Source organism: Mustela erminea, chromosome 6, assembly GCF_009829155.1.
Source record: "Mustela erminea isolate mMusErm1 chromosome 6, mMusErm1.Pri, whole genome shotgun sequence".
NCBI classification, from domain to species: Eukaryota; Metazoa; Chordata; class Mammalia; order Carnivora; family Mustelidae; genus Mustela; species Mustela erminea.
The window spans coordinates 39,599,751-39,611,660 of NC_045619.1; the positions used below are offsets into that span (position 1 = coordinate 39,599,751).

Below are 11,910 nucleotides of genomic sequence, written 5' to 3' on the forward strand. Positions count from 1 at the left end.
ACCACCTTAGTTGTGTTTTGGTGTTACTGATGCTAGTTTTCATTGTCTGTATCTTTCCCTAGAATGCAAGCTGTGTTAAAAGCAGGAGGTTTGTCTCATGGGTTCCTTTTTGGATTCCCAGCATCCAAAACAGTGCCTGCATGTAATAAAACCATGTTGGTGCTTCCTGAAGAAAGACACATTATTCCTAAATAATTCCTTTTCATTTTGGGGTACAGCAAGGAGAAAAAGTATCATATTTTTGTGCAAATTCATTCTGTTCCATCTGTAACAATATATAGATGGTTAGGGCAATAAGGTAGTTATAAATTGGAAGTCACTCTCCCACCAACACACAACAAAAATTTGAAGTATTGACCTCTGCACAGCTGGCCCTGTACATATCTTCAGTTGGCTCTACTGAGTTCAGAATTTAGGAATCCTCAAGTTTTCTAAGTATCTGCATACTGTATTAAAAAAAAGGGAGAGAAAGGCAGTAAAGACTCCAAAAGAATTAAATGACATTCAACTTAGCCCTCTGCTTCTGATATTCAGTCTCTCCATACAGATATAGTCATACCTGTTGTCAAATTGTTGAGCATTTCCATATTTGTTGGTAAATGGCCATTGCTTCAAGCCTCTGAGTGCCACTACTCTCCACAACCTCAACTACTATGGACCTTTCTATAGAATTTTCTGGATCTTCCCCTGACCCACCAACTGAGGTAAGTGTCTGGAACAATAGGGGCTCTCCAGGGGGCTGATAGGGGCTCCAGTCATAGGGGCTGATCCACCATTAAGGCCAGCTGGCATCCTTTCTCAGGGTCAGTGCCTATACCTTATGAACTGGATGTTTGTTGCTTTTGCTTGCCCTAAATCTAGCCATTTTCAACAAAACTCTTCCCATTTAGTTAAATAATACTATGTCCAACTTTTAAATCCAAGGAGGACACAATGGTCAGCCTACATAAATATCCTCTTTCATGGGTTCAGGGCAAGTGACCCAATTTGTTCCCATCAAGTTTATCCTGGAATTTTTTGGCAAAAAAAGATGTTCTCTTTACATCAAAGTTTCTTACATAACCCTATAGTTACTTGGGGCATCGCAACCACCATAAACAAAGAGGCTGAGTCTGAATAAAGTGTTGGCAGAGGAAAGTAGAGTAGGGAGTAGGGGATCCTATGATTTGGTTTCCCATTTCCAGCTAGTACTAAATCCAAGATACTCTTGAACTCTATGGTACCATAAGTTCTAAAATCCCTTTTCTTTCTTAGATCACTTTGAATTAGGTGGAATTTTTGCAAGTGAAAGTGTTCCTGACTAATAAAAATGGGTAACAAGAGTGGTCAGTCAGATCTGCCACCTACTAACAGAGTATGAGACAATTTGCCAACATTATTACATTTTTCTTCCTAGTGAAATGAAACCTCTAGCAGTGAACTATTTTATTGAAGCTCACCATTACAGAGTAGGTATCTGTACCAAGGACTATAAGACTCTAAGTTTCCTGCTTTTCTCACATCACCACAATGGTCATATTGACTAACTATGAAGTGGATAAAGTTTGCCTGCATGTCTCTTCAGTCTCTTTTCGAAACCTCTACTTCTTGGTCACCATTTGCTCCCTTTCCTCCACTGAGGAGCTGAATGATTATATGATTGCCTATGGTTGAATACTGGTTCTATAAATAGACTGCTTGGGTTCGAATCAATGTCCTACTACGTAACAGTCACAGGACCCTGACAAGTTACTTTTTTCCCCACAATTTTCTCATGTAAAGAATTACAAATTAGTACCTACCTCTGAAGATTACTGGAAATATTAAATGGCGTGAAGCATAGAAAGTACACAGAAAAGTACCTGACATGCAGTAAGAATACGAGAATATGATTAGCTTGTTTTTATCCAAAAGCCCCCATAAAATACCTTTCCTATGCTCTAATTAATCTTGCTTTCTTTCTGTAGCCATCTCCCAATTAAAACTCCTGTTTCCTTGTATCAGATAAACTAGAGAGTCCATCAAGTTGGTCCACATCGCAACGTGTATGGCTCCTGGCAGTCACTCCCAAATGGGTTTATTTCTTCACACTGAGAATTGCTAAGTGATGGACTTCATCCACATGAGGCTAGAATAATGATTGCGCTTAGGTATGTTCCCTGCTTAGCATTCTCCATCTTGGAATAGAAGAGAAAAGTATCGATACTAAACAACTTCTATTAATATTAGGTTCAGGAAGCAGTAACAAGTTGTGTGTGTGAGTACAAATGAGGAAGATGAGAGATGAAGATGGAGAACTTGGGGTAAAGCTATAACACTCATTATCTCATTCATATCTCTGTGCACTCAGGAGGTGTCCTAGGACCCTATAGTTCACAAATAAGGAAACAAGTGCAGGGATATCTTGTATTGCAGTGATACAGCAATGACTAAGGGCCAGCCGAGCCCAGTGACTCAAGCTTAGTGACTTCTCTTACATTTTAAAAAGCTGTCCTTTGAATAATTTAAAAATACAAATACAACTTATTTCAAAGTTAGGGTCACAACAGTAATGACAGCATATTAAAATTTCCATGTCTTTTCAATGTAAATAGAGTATATCTAATTTTAGTGATGTCAGACATTTGTTTCAAATTTTGATAGGAAATAGCAAACTACTTCATACATATTGAGAAAATCTGAAAATGTACTTTTTTTCCCCTTAATTAAATGCTGAGGCAGTATGATTCAGTAGGTGAAAATTATAAAAGGCTTCCTAAGTATGTAATTGCAAGTAGGTAACTTAATTTCTTAGTCTCTATTGCATCTGTAAAATGGAGAATCTCTTCATCACCAAAATGAAATAAGTCAATGTAATTCTCTAAAAATACAGTGCTATATAAGTGTCATGAAAACAATGATTTTATTGTATCATTAGAAGAACAAAATAGAAAAAAAAGTACCTAATAGGACCTGCTATTTATTGGGACTTCCAAAAATGATTGTTCTGTCTTTCTGTAATCAAGTTTGTTCTAGGAATTACCAATAGGTTAGACTTTTCCTGTAAGACCTTAAGAACATTCGAATCATGGCACATTCCATAAACAAATTAAGAGACTGCTCCCTTATTTAACTATACAGCTGTTTTGTGAAGCTAACCTAAAACCTCTATAAATTAAGAGATAAATTTCTTGCTTGTTGGCAAAAAAATAAATCCAGCTGGTAGAGATTAGTACGGGCCCTAGAGTACCAAGCTCCCTGGTCTATAGGAAGATAATTCATTAAGATCGAAAAAGGAAAGAAGGAAGACTAAGGAAAGGGTAGGAGGGGGAGAGTTGAAGAAGGAAGAAAATGTAAGGAAAGGCAAGGGAGTTACAAGATTACTCTTAGACAGAGAGCCGAGCAAACCTCTTCCACTCTAGCAGTAAGCAGTAATGTGCTTCAAGGCATACGGGTCTAAAGGTCCAGAAGTCAAGAGAAATAAAACTGTCGCTATGTGTTCAATATATAAATGATGAAACAGATTCTCCAAGCCATAACAGAACCTGTCTACTCTTTCCTGAAGGAGTTGGCTCTCCACTCATCAATATTCATTTCATGGTGTCTAGAAGTGCTTTAGAAAGTACCTACAAATCTTGATTTTAAAAGAATTGGAAGCTTGTATTTCAAGTACTTTTTGCCTTTTTGCTTTGTTTTCAAAAAATTTAAAAGCAGAGCCATTTTGGTTAATTTAGGAGTATATTGGCTTTTTGTTGACATGTCACTTTCTTGAATTGTTAGATATCTCTCAAGGTGCTTGCTTTTTTTTTAAGTTTAACATTTTTTTTAACAAAAATACTAAAAATAAATATAGGTACTATCATGTTGTTAACTAGAGTTTTAACATGAGAATTTCCTGAACCCAGACAGATAAAACTCAAGCATTTTTAGGCATATAGTAGTCTGGTTCATATATATTTAAATATAAAAACTGTGGCCTTGCGTTTGAACTCTAGTTAAAATAGGATGGTGATGTTATTCTATTTATAGGAGAGATTCTGGTGCTCTAGAAATATGCTGTAATGCCCAATGGTTCACTTTATTCATTCCTCAAATCTGATGAAAATGCTGGGGATTAGGCAGAAAGCCAGCCTTGTAAACCAGAATCTGGCAGAGAGTCTAAGTGAGAAACAGATTCAATGCTTTGCTACCTTGTCTTTTCTCCTGAGAAACTGTGTCAACTGTTCTTAATAATCTTACACACTCAAAGCCTAATGGCTAGAGAAGCTCAGCTAGGCCTTCCTACCCTGTGTTATACCACATGTCCTTGTTTCAAAAGTCATTAAGTTCTTTGTCTAAAAAAAAAAAAAGAAATTATTGATGATTTTTTTTCTCAAGTCAGCAGAGTCCACATTTTATAGACAGTAAACAAGGTCCTATCCATAGTTTACATTGCTAGAATACTGGGGTACAGTACACCATGAAGTAAAAATATACTCAGTTGGCTCTTTCTCCTTTTCAAGGAGAGAGCACAAAATTCTAAACTGACACTTTTGTAAGTCTAGCGTGCTGCTGTGATGCTATACCATTGTTTATAATTACAGTAACACTCACATAAAATTATGTCAGAAAATAGATTATTAATAATCCATCCTAAAAGCAATTTTAGGTGTTTTACAATAATATCCAGAAGTTCCATAGAAAAGCAAACCAATTCTCAATTATTTGCGATGATAAGGATAAGTTATGTAAATGCTTAAGGGCTCCACAACAAGACACAGGTACGTATTTCAGAAGTACTAAAGCCAATCCAAGGGTCTGAAATTCTTTTTAACAATAATTTCAGCTTTATCCACTGGTGTTAATAAGTACAAAAAGTTACTGATTCATAGTTTAACAATCTCACCATTTGCTTGGATCATTTGTGAATAAGGAAAATAAATTACCTGAAATAAAAGCTCTTTTATCCATTATGGTAAAACATAGAAGATCAACATTACCTTTTCAAAGTGTTCGTAGTAACTTTGGTATAGCTGTGTATGTTTTGTCTGAGTATTGTGTGTTTTTGCCCTCATGTTGATGAAAATATGCCTACAAATCTCTAAGTAGCAATTAGTAAATCCAATTACCTGCCTCCAAGCTGGAGTGAAGTCTGGGCCACGAGGCCCACGCAGAGAGGAAATGGACCTCAGATAAAAACAAGAGACTGCCCTCTAGAGGCCACACCCGGGGAATTCTCAACTGAGGGATGAGGTGGTCTTGCCCGCCTTTCCCCTCAATTTCCAGGTGACTGAAAATACGGTTGTGGTCAGGCAGGATGTAGGAGGAAGACAAGAAATAGTATGTCTTCTTCAAGCAATGGTACTATAAGAATGTTCTCCATTTAAGTAACTCTGTGATTCTATTTGTCTTTAAGTGTCTACGTGCATTTTATCCTTGATTAACTAGTTAAATTATTTAGAAAGAAAAAAAAAAAGGAAACATTTACCTATTGAAGGAGAAAAACATACAACTCCTTTTACTCATAATATTCTTTGGCAAAATATAATAATTATATGAGCTCTACACTGTTTAGAATTAAAAGGAAAGCTATATTTCACAGGGAAATAGGTTCACTTGGAAGTGGTAAGACCCAAGTTTCAGTACAATATCTGGATTCAATTAATTGGATATTTCAACCAAAAATTAATTTCTGACTGAGGCACTTAGCTGTAAGTCTTATCCACAGTGTTTGCACTTATTACAGCAGAGTTGTTATCTGGTATGTGTGATGAAATGTCTTACCTGGCTGTTAGGAAATTGTACCTTAACCAAATAGTTTCACCAGATTTTATACTAGCTGAAAAAGCCCATTCTCATGTGGCATGGAAATTTTCCAGCTCCCATTTTGTACAACCAGCTACGAAATAAAGGGCATTTATTATCTTCATCTGCTTTACAATTTTCCAGAGCTCCTCTTTAACAAAATTACTCCCTATGTGTATAATTAGTATGTCTGACATACTACATGTGAGACCAATATAGGAATGACCAGTATTTTTTCTTTGTATCTCCACAATAGCAGTAACCGAAAAGATGAACTTTGACATCCCCTCATTTACATTACTGGTAAATTATGGAAACCAGCATGCCACATAAACTTCCAAGCCCTGAGCATTGTAGAGACACTTGCAAGAGACAAAAAAAAAAAAAAACAAACCCAGAGAGAATAAGAACTAGTTCTACACAAATAAAATTTATAATTAAACTAAATATAAAATTATAGAATTTAGAGAAATAATTTTTTAAATATGCTTTTCATTTTTTTAAGACATGGCAGAATATTCATTTCTAATACTATTACAAATGTATTATTCCTATTCTAAATTGAGCTTTGTTTTAGAACTCTCCTAAATATTGCTTTTAAATTGAGGAAACATATTTTTAAAGGAGGCTTCTTTGCAAAAGGACCTCTATAATTCTATTTCAAACTACACAAATAACATCTCCAGTGCTTACTCTTTTGACAGCATAGCATATTTCTCATTGTACACTTTAAAATAATATTTTTAAAACAGTAAAAGTTAAAGTTTTATTCATAGATACAAGAAAGGACAGCATATTTTCTTACTTACAATAGATAGCATGAATATATTTGCAATATGATTTAAAATGTTTATTTTCCTTTACTAACACCTGAGTAGAATGATGTTCATATGCCCTGCTACAGTAGTTTATCTTATTGTCAATATAAATATTTCTTCAAGAACTCTTAAAATGACAGAGATGCTGAGGGAAAAACACTGTCTTCTTTTTTTTTTAACTGGAGAAATTAAATCCCTGCTTTAAAAAAATGGCCACACTTCAATGGAGAGGTTTCAATCAAGTTTTCAAAAATACTACAAAAAATAACTATCATTCCTAGAGTAATTATCAAAGATACCAACCACACCCTCTTACCTGAAAAAGCAGTGATAACCATGTCATTCAATTATGTAAAAGATGGGGAACAAGTTAACCTTTATGCAAATGTTGAAAGAAACACCTGATAGGAGCCTTATAAAAACAGGAAGTTTATCCTTCCATTACATCCAAATCATGTGAAAATATGACTTAAGCTTGTTACCTATATATAGAGGTGCATCTTCTTGTACCGAGAGATTTTGTTTTAATACACAATTCATATAAAAATAACTTCTTGCCAAAGCCATAGAAGAGCTATATAAAGGGAAAGATGTAGACCCCCTTTAATTTTGCCTCTGGGTATTCCTAGGCTTTCAACCAAAGAACCATTAAAAACACCCCAAGACATTGTTGTTTTTCTTTGAATGGTACTTTTTACAGGAGTATGCCTTATCTTCAGCAGATTATTGATACTGCCCATTAATTTCTAATCCTTTTAGAAAAAGTTACATAATTTAAAAATGTATACATGTATAGGCATGTATATGTATACACATATACCCATATGTGTATTCATATGTATGTGTGAGTATGTATCCCTAAATGATAAATACTTATGTATTTAGACTGCCATATACTTTATTCCTGTTTAAATAGATTTGGCCAACTTCAGTGGAAAACAAATTCAGCTAAAAAGCATCTCTTATATATTAAACTTCTGATACAAATAGATTTATGACAAGCAAATCATGTAAAAATGTTAAAAATCCACAAGTAGATCAGATATTAATTTTAAAAAGCATTCTTGTTTCGCAAAAACACTTGCAAGACCTACACCCACATTATTCTATGGCAGAAAGTCTAACTTTGGTCTTGGCTTTTTGTAATAACAGACCAAATTTGTTCCATTATGTAATCCAACTGTCTTATTTCTGCTCTCCCTCCCCTAAATCATCTAATCACTACCATTAGAAAAAGAAATGTTATGTTCCAATTTGGCATTAATGATATCTCTTCCCGGCTGTTGCACAAACTGGAAATCACAAGAGCTATAAGTATTTCAGGCTCATATAATTGTCTGTCTTAAGTTGAGTTCTTTAGGATTAGATAGTTCTCAAAACCTGCTTGGGGAATTTCTCTAAATTGATTTCATAAACTGACCTCAAAAGAGATGAATTGATATCATGTCCATGGTGTCTTTAGGTTAACAGGAAGTTCAAATTAACTTTCAGATTTCTAACACATTCTGCATTTTATTTATTAATCTCCTATTTCATTTTGCAAATATAATTAAAACAAGCTACTTACTCTAGTTTTATTTTCAGTTAGCACCAAGCCTAATGTGCAAATCTTATCATGTAAATACCATGTTATTTATCCATTTTCATTTTTCTTGATTAGAACTATCTGATCATTTGACCAAATAGAATAAGATTCTCCATTAGGAAATGAAGCTACAAACCACTCTGCAACAACTCTCTATTATGTGGTATTTTATGGAATTAATTTTTTAGGATTTCCTATTACAGGAGCAGCCTTTAGTTCTGATAAACATACGCAAAAGTCTAATTACCATATTTGCTCTGAAACATTAATAAGATTTACTAAGATATTCTTTTTAAAGGAGAAAATATGAAGATTGTATGAAATTATCACACCAGAACATTTTGTGGGATGACAGGGAAATAATTTCCTACCATGTATCATTTCAAGTCTCTTCTCAACCCACTCATTATAAATTGGAATTAGTTCTGACTTCCAGAATATAAAGGCTTAATTTTTCAGAAGTATGTGAAAAACTCAATACTTATATGCATCTCCCTCCCATGTCTTTGCTATAGTTAACATTTGTAAAAAGACATGAAAATGTTACAAATCAAGCCCAAACTTTTACCTTTCCTAAGACGGTAGACAAATAAGCAAACAAAATCTTAATTTGCTCACATGGGAAGTAATTGGGTTTCCTTTTTGTACACCTTTTCATGTCTAAACTTGTTAATTCATTTGTACACACATGAGGCAATTAAGCGGTTGTCCTTTTGTCCTTGTATCCAAAAGGTGGCACCTCTAAAAATTAGTTAGCTTTCAACAGAGACACTACATTAAAAAAAGAAAGAAAGAAAGAAAGAAAAGGCATTTAAATGTCAAAACCTTAGACAGAAGATCTTGTTTTTGTGACTCTGGGTAATTTTACTTAGATAGAAAAGATAAGTGTCTCAAATGGAAAATGAATTTAGAATATATGCATTACATTGATGGTAAGTGAAACCAGCTCTTCTCTAAGTCAGTGTACAAACTTATACACTAAAGATATGTGCTGAAAAAAATACTTTCTGGGGTATATAAATTAGTGTGGAAAAGCAGACAGAGTTAGAAAGAAGACTGCCTTTTCTTATCCCAAGTGTGCACGTAGAAAAAAATGTAAGACTTGGCATTTCCCTTGATAAATCAAAGGAAAGGATTCATCTGGACACTAACATCTGCTGGCTTCTCTCTGCTCATGTAGAACCCACTTGGAATGCTTTCCCATTACATTCAGCTAGGCACTTCTCTCTACCTCCTCCCATCTGACAATAATCACTTAGCCATCTCTGATGAATAATAGGAAAGGAAAGCTTATATCACGGATGATGGAATTAGATGCTGAAGCTGCTGTCAAGGCTCTGTCCAACAAGTACCTTTCACTTGACCTATTGTGCAGGCGGCCAGGGAACACAGTTGTTTTGATAGCCTTCTCTTTCTTATGATAAGAAATGAGAACAAAAACAATTTTCCTTTAAGATTTTTTAAATTTGAGGCTATCTTCCTACCATTACTTTCTAAACTTTGTTCCAGTACAAGAGGCTTCTTGGCCAACCGAGCTTCCATGTGCCTTCCAAATGGAGTACTGAAATTGCATAAACACCATGTTTACAGCCACTAAATATTCTCATTAAAGGAAAATAAGGCAAGGCATGAATCTGGTATCTGGGCAATAAAATGCAAACATAGAGAAAAAGTAGAATGAACTGGCAATCCATACACAAAATTAGCTTTAACACAAAAGTGAAACTGTTGCTTTATTTCACCGAAGGGTTAATATTCAATAAAGTGAAAATCAACATGTACACAAAACTAACCAGAAGGTTTGTCATCTCAAAGTAGAAATCCAAACCTCTTGATCACACTAGTGTCACTTACAAATGTTTTGAAACTTTACATTTTTTACTTCCCAACATAAAGGCTATACCAGAGAACCTGAGGAAAGTAACCATCTGTTTTTAATTTTTTTTTTTCTTTGCATGAGAAACCCCTGAAAGTTCAGAGATTACCACTGATGGGCAATACCAAATAGTCAGCCCCACAGGACAGATGGAAACAGGAAAAGTCAGATGGTTAGCACTTAAAAGCAACAGCAATTAAGCAGTTGAAAGTGGGTTAGATCAGTGGGTTATTTTTGTTTCATTTGAAGGAATCAAGTAAGAGGCACAGCCTTTTGCAAGGAGGAGATCAAGTCAAACTTGATGCTTCCCCTCTCTGACAGCCTGGGCTGGATGGCTTGTCTACTCCCTTTATTCAGTTTAAATGCTTTCTGTACTCTAATTTTCGCAGAGGTTGCATTCTACCTCGGTCCCCCTCCCACGCCCCCTGGGGAGGGGGCAGAAAGAAATCTTTCTCTTTTCTCCATCACCTCCAACCCGCTCCCCTCCTCAGAGAAAAGGCAATCCTCTCCAGGATGAGAAAGAAACCCTGTGCCGCCTTAGGATGGGAGGAGGGTGAAGACGCGAGAGAGACTGAGCGAGGGGCGGGGGAGGTGAGAGATTGAGATTGGGGGTGGGGGTCGAAGAAGAAAGAATGAGAAGGAAAGAGGGCGCAAGAAGATGGGGGATGCCCAACAGCAACTCCAGGCTCTAAATCACGGGCACTGTGCAAAGTGCTTTTCCAGGAGATGTACATGTGGCTCATTATGTTTCTCACAATAGGCCACTCGGGGCTTTCTCCCCAGGTTGCAGCCTCCCACCACCAAAACCCAAGTGTACCGAGAGTAAAATGTTGCGGACGGATTCAAGCTCATGGGCACCTCCGAGGTGGCCACGCTGCCAGTCTCGCTGTCTTACCTGGAGCGAGGACCAGAAGGTGGTGCCGGTCTCCGTCCCCACTGCTCTCCCCGCGTGGACCTGTGCAAGACACACACGTCCTCTTGCTGCCTCTGCTCTTGGAGGGGCAGCCTGCAACACAAAAGGGGTGTGTGGGTGTGGGTGTGTGGGAGGTTTTTCAGGGCCACCAGCTGGTCCCAGCTGGCCACCCCCACCCTACACACACCCCTTGGGGCGCTGAGCCCCCCTCTCAGTTGAGCACCACCCTGGGGGGCTGGCCCGGGGTGCAGCCTCAAGTTGGCGCTGCTAAGTGCTGCTGCCGCCGCCGCCGCCGCCGCTGCAGAAGGAGGAGGTGGAAAGACACCGAGGGCAGTACTCGGTCTAGAGCATCCCCACACTGCAGCTTCTCCAGGAATCCCTCCAGTGAGGAGGCGGCCGCCCATCATCTCCCAGCCCCGAGCGCCTGATTGGTTCCACCTCGGGTACGCTGCTCCAAGGAGCCAATCGGGGCGCACTAATCATAGGTGGATCCGCTCAGCCAACATCGCCCATCCCAGTTCTGTTAGTGTCTCTCCATCCCCACAGCGGACAGGGACCAGAAGAGGGAGGTTCTGGGGGAGGGGGCGAACTAAGAGGGGGACAGATCCCAAGGAGACGGAATCAAGGGCATCTGATAAACCCTTTGGGTAAACGCGGGGATGCCCTACAACCTGTTCAGCAAGCCATTTGTACAAGAGAAGGAGACAGCATAATACAAAGCTTTTTCACCCTTTCTTTCTTTCCTTCTCTCTCTCTCTCTCTTTTTTTTAACTTTCAATCAAAACCTGCTCTAATACTGAGCATGCCCAGACTACAGCAGCACCCTAGGAGTTCCGATGTGTGTGGGTTCCCAGGCTGTGGGTTTTTGAAAAGGTGGCAGCGGAAGGAGAGGCAGAAGTTTGTCTTTGGCCATTTGACCCAGCAGAGTTGTGAAAGCGGAGCAAGGCGGGCATGCGAAAGGATTCTGCACGAGCGT

The 11,910-nt window shown here is 37.7% G+C and overlaps 1 protein-coding gene across 2 annotated transcripts in view; it reads right to left on the minus strand.

Moving 5' to 3' along the window:
- SYT1 (synaptotagmin 1) overlaps nt 1-11,319 on the minus strand; it is a 542,261-nt gene extending 530,942 nt beyond the window's left edge. For both annotated transcript variants that reach the window (XM_032346925.1, XM_032346922.1), the window contains exon 1: nt 10,917-11,319. The gene's annotated coding sequence lies outside the window, so the exon portion shown is untranslated. The remainder of the gene's footprint in view (nt 1-10,916) is intronic.
- Between the last annotated feature and the right edge of the window lie 591 nt (nt 11,320-11,910).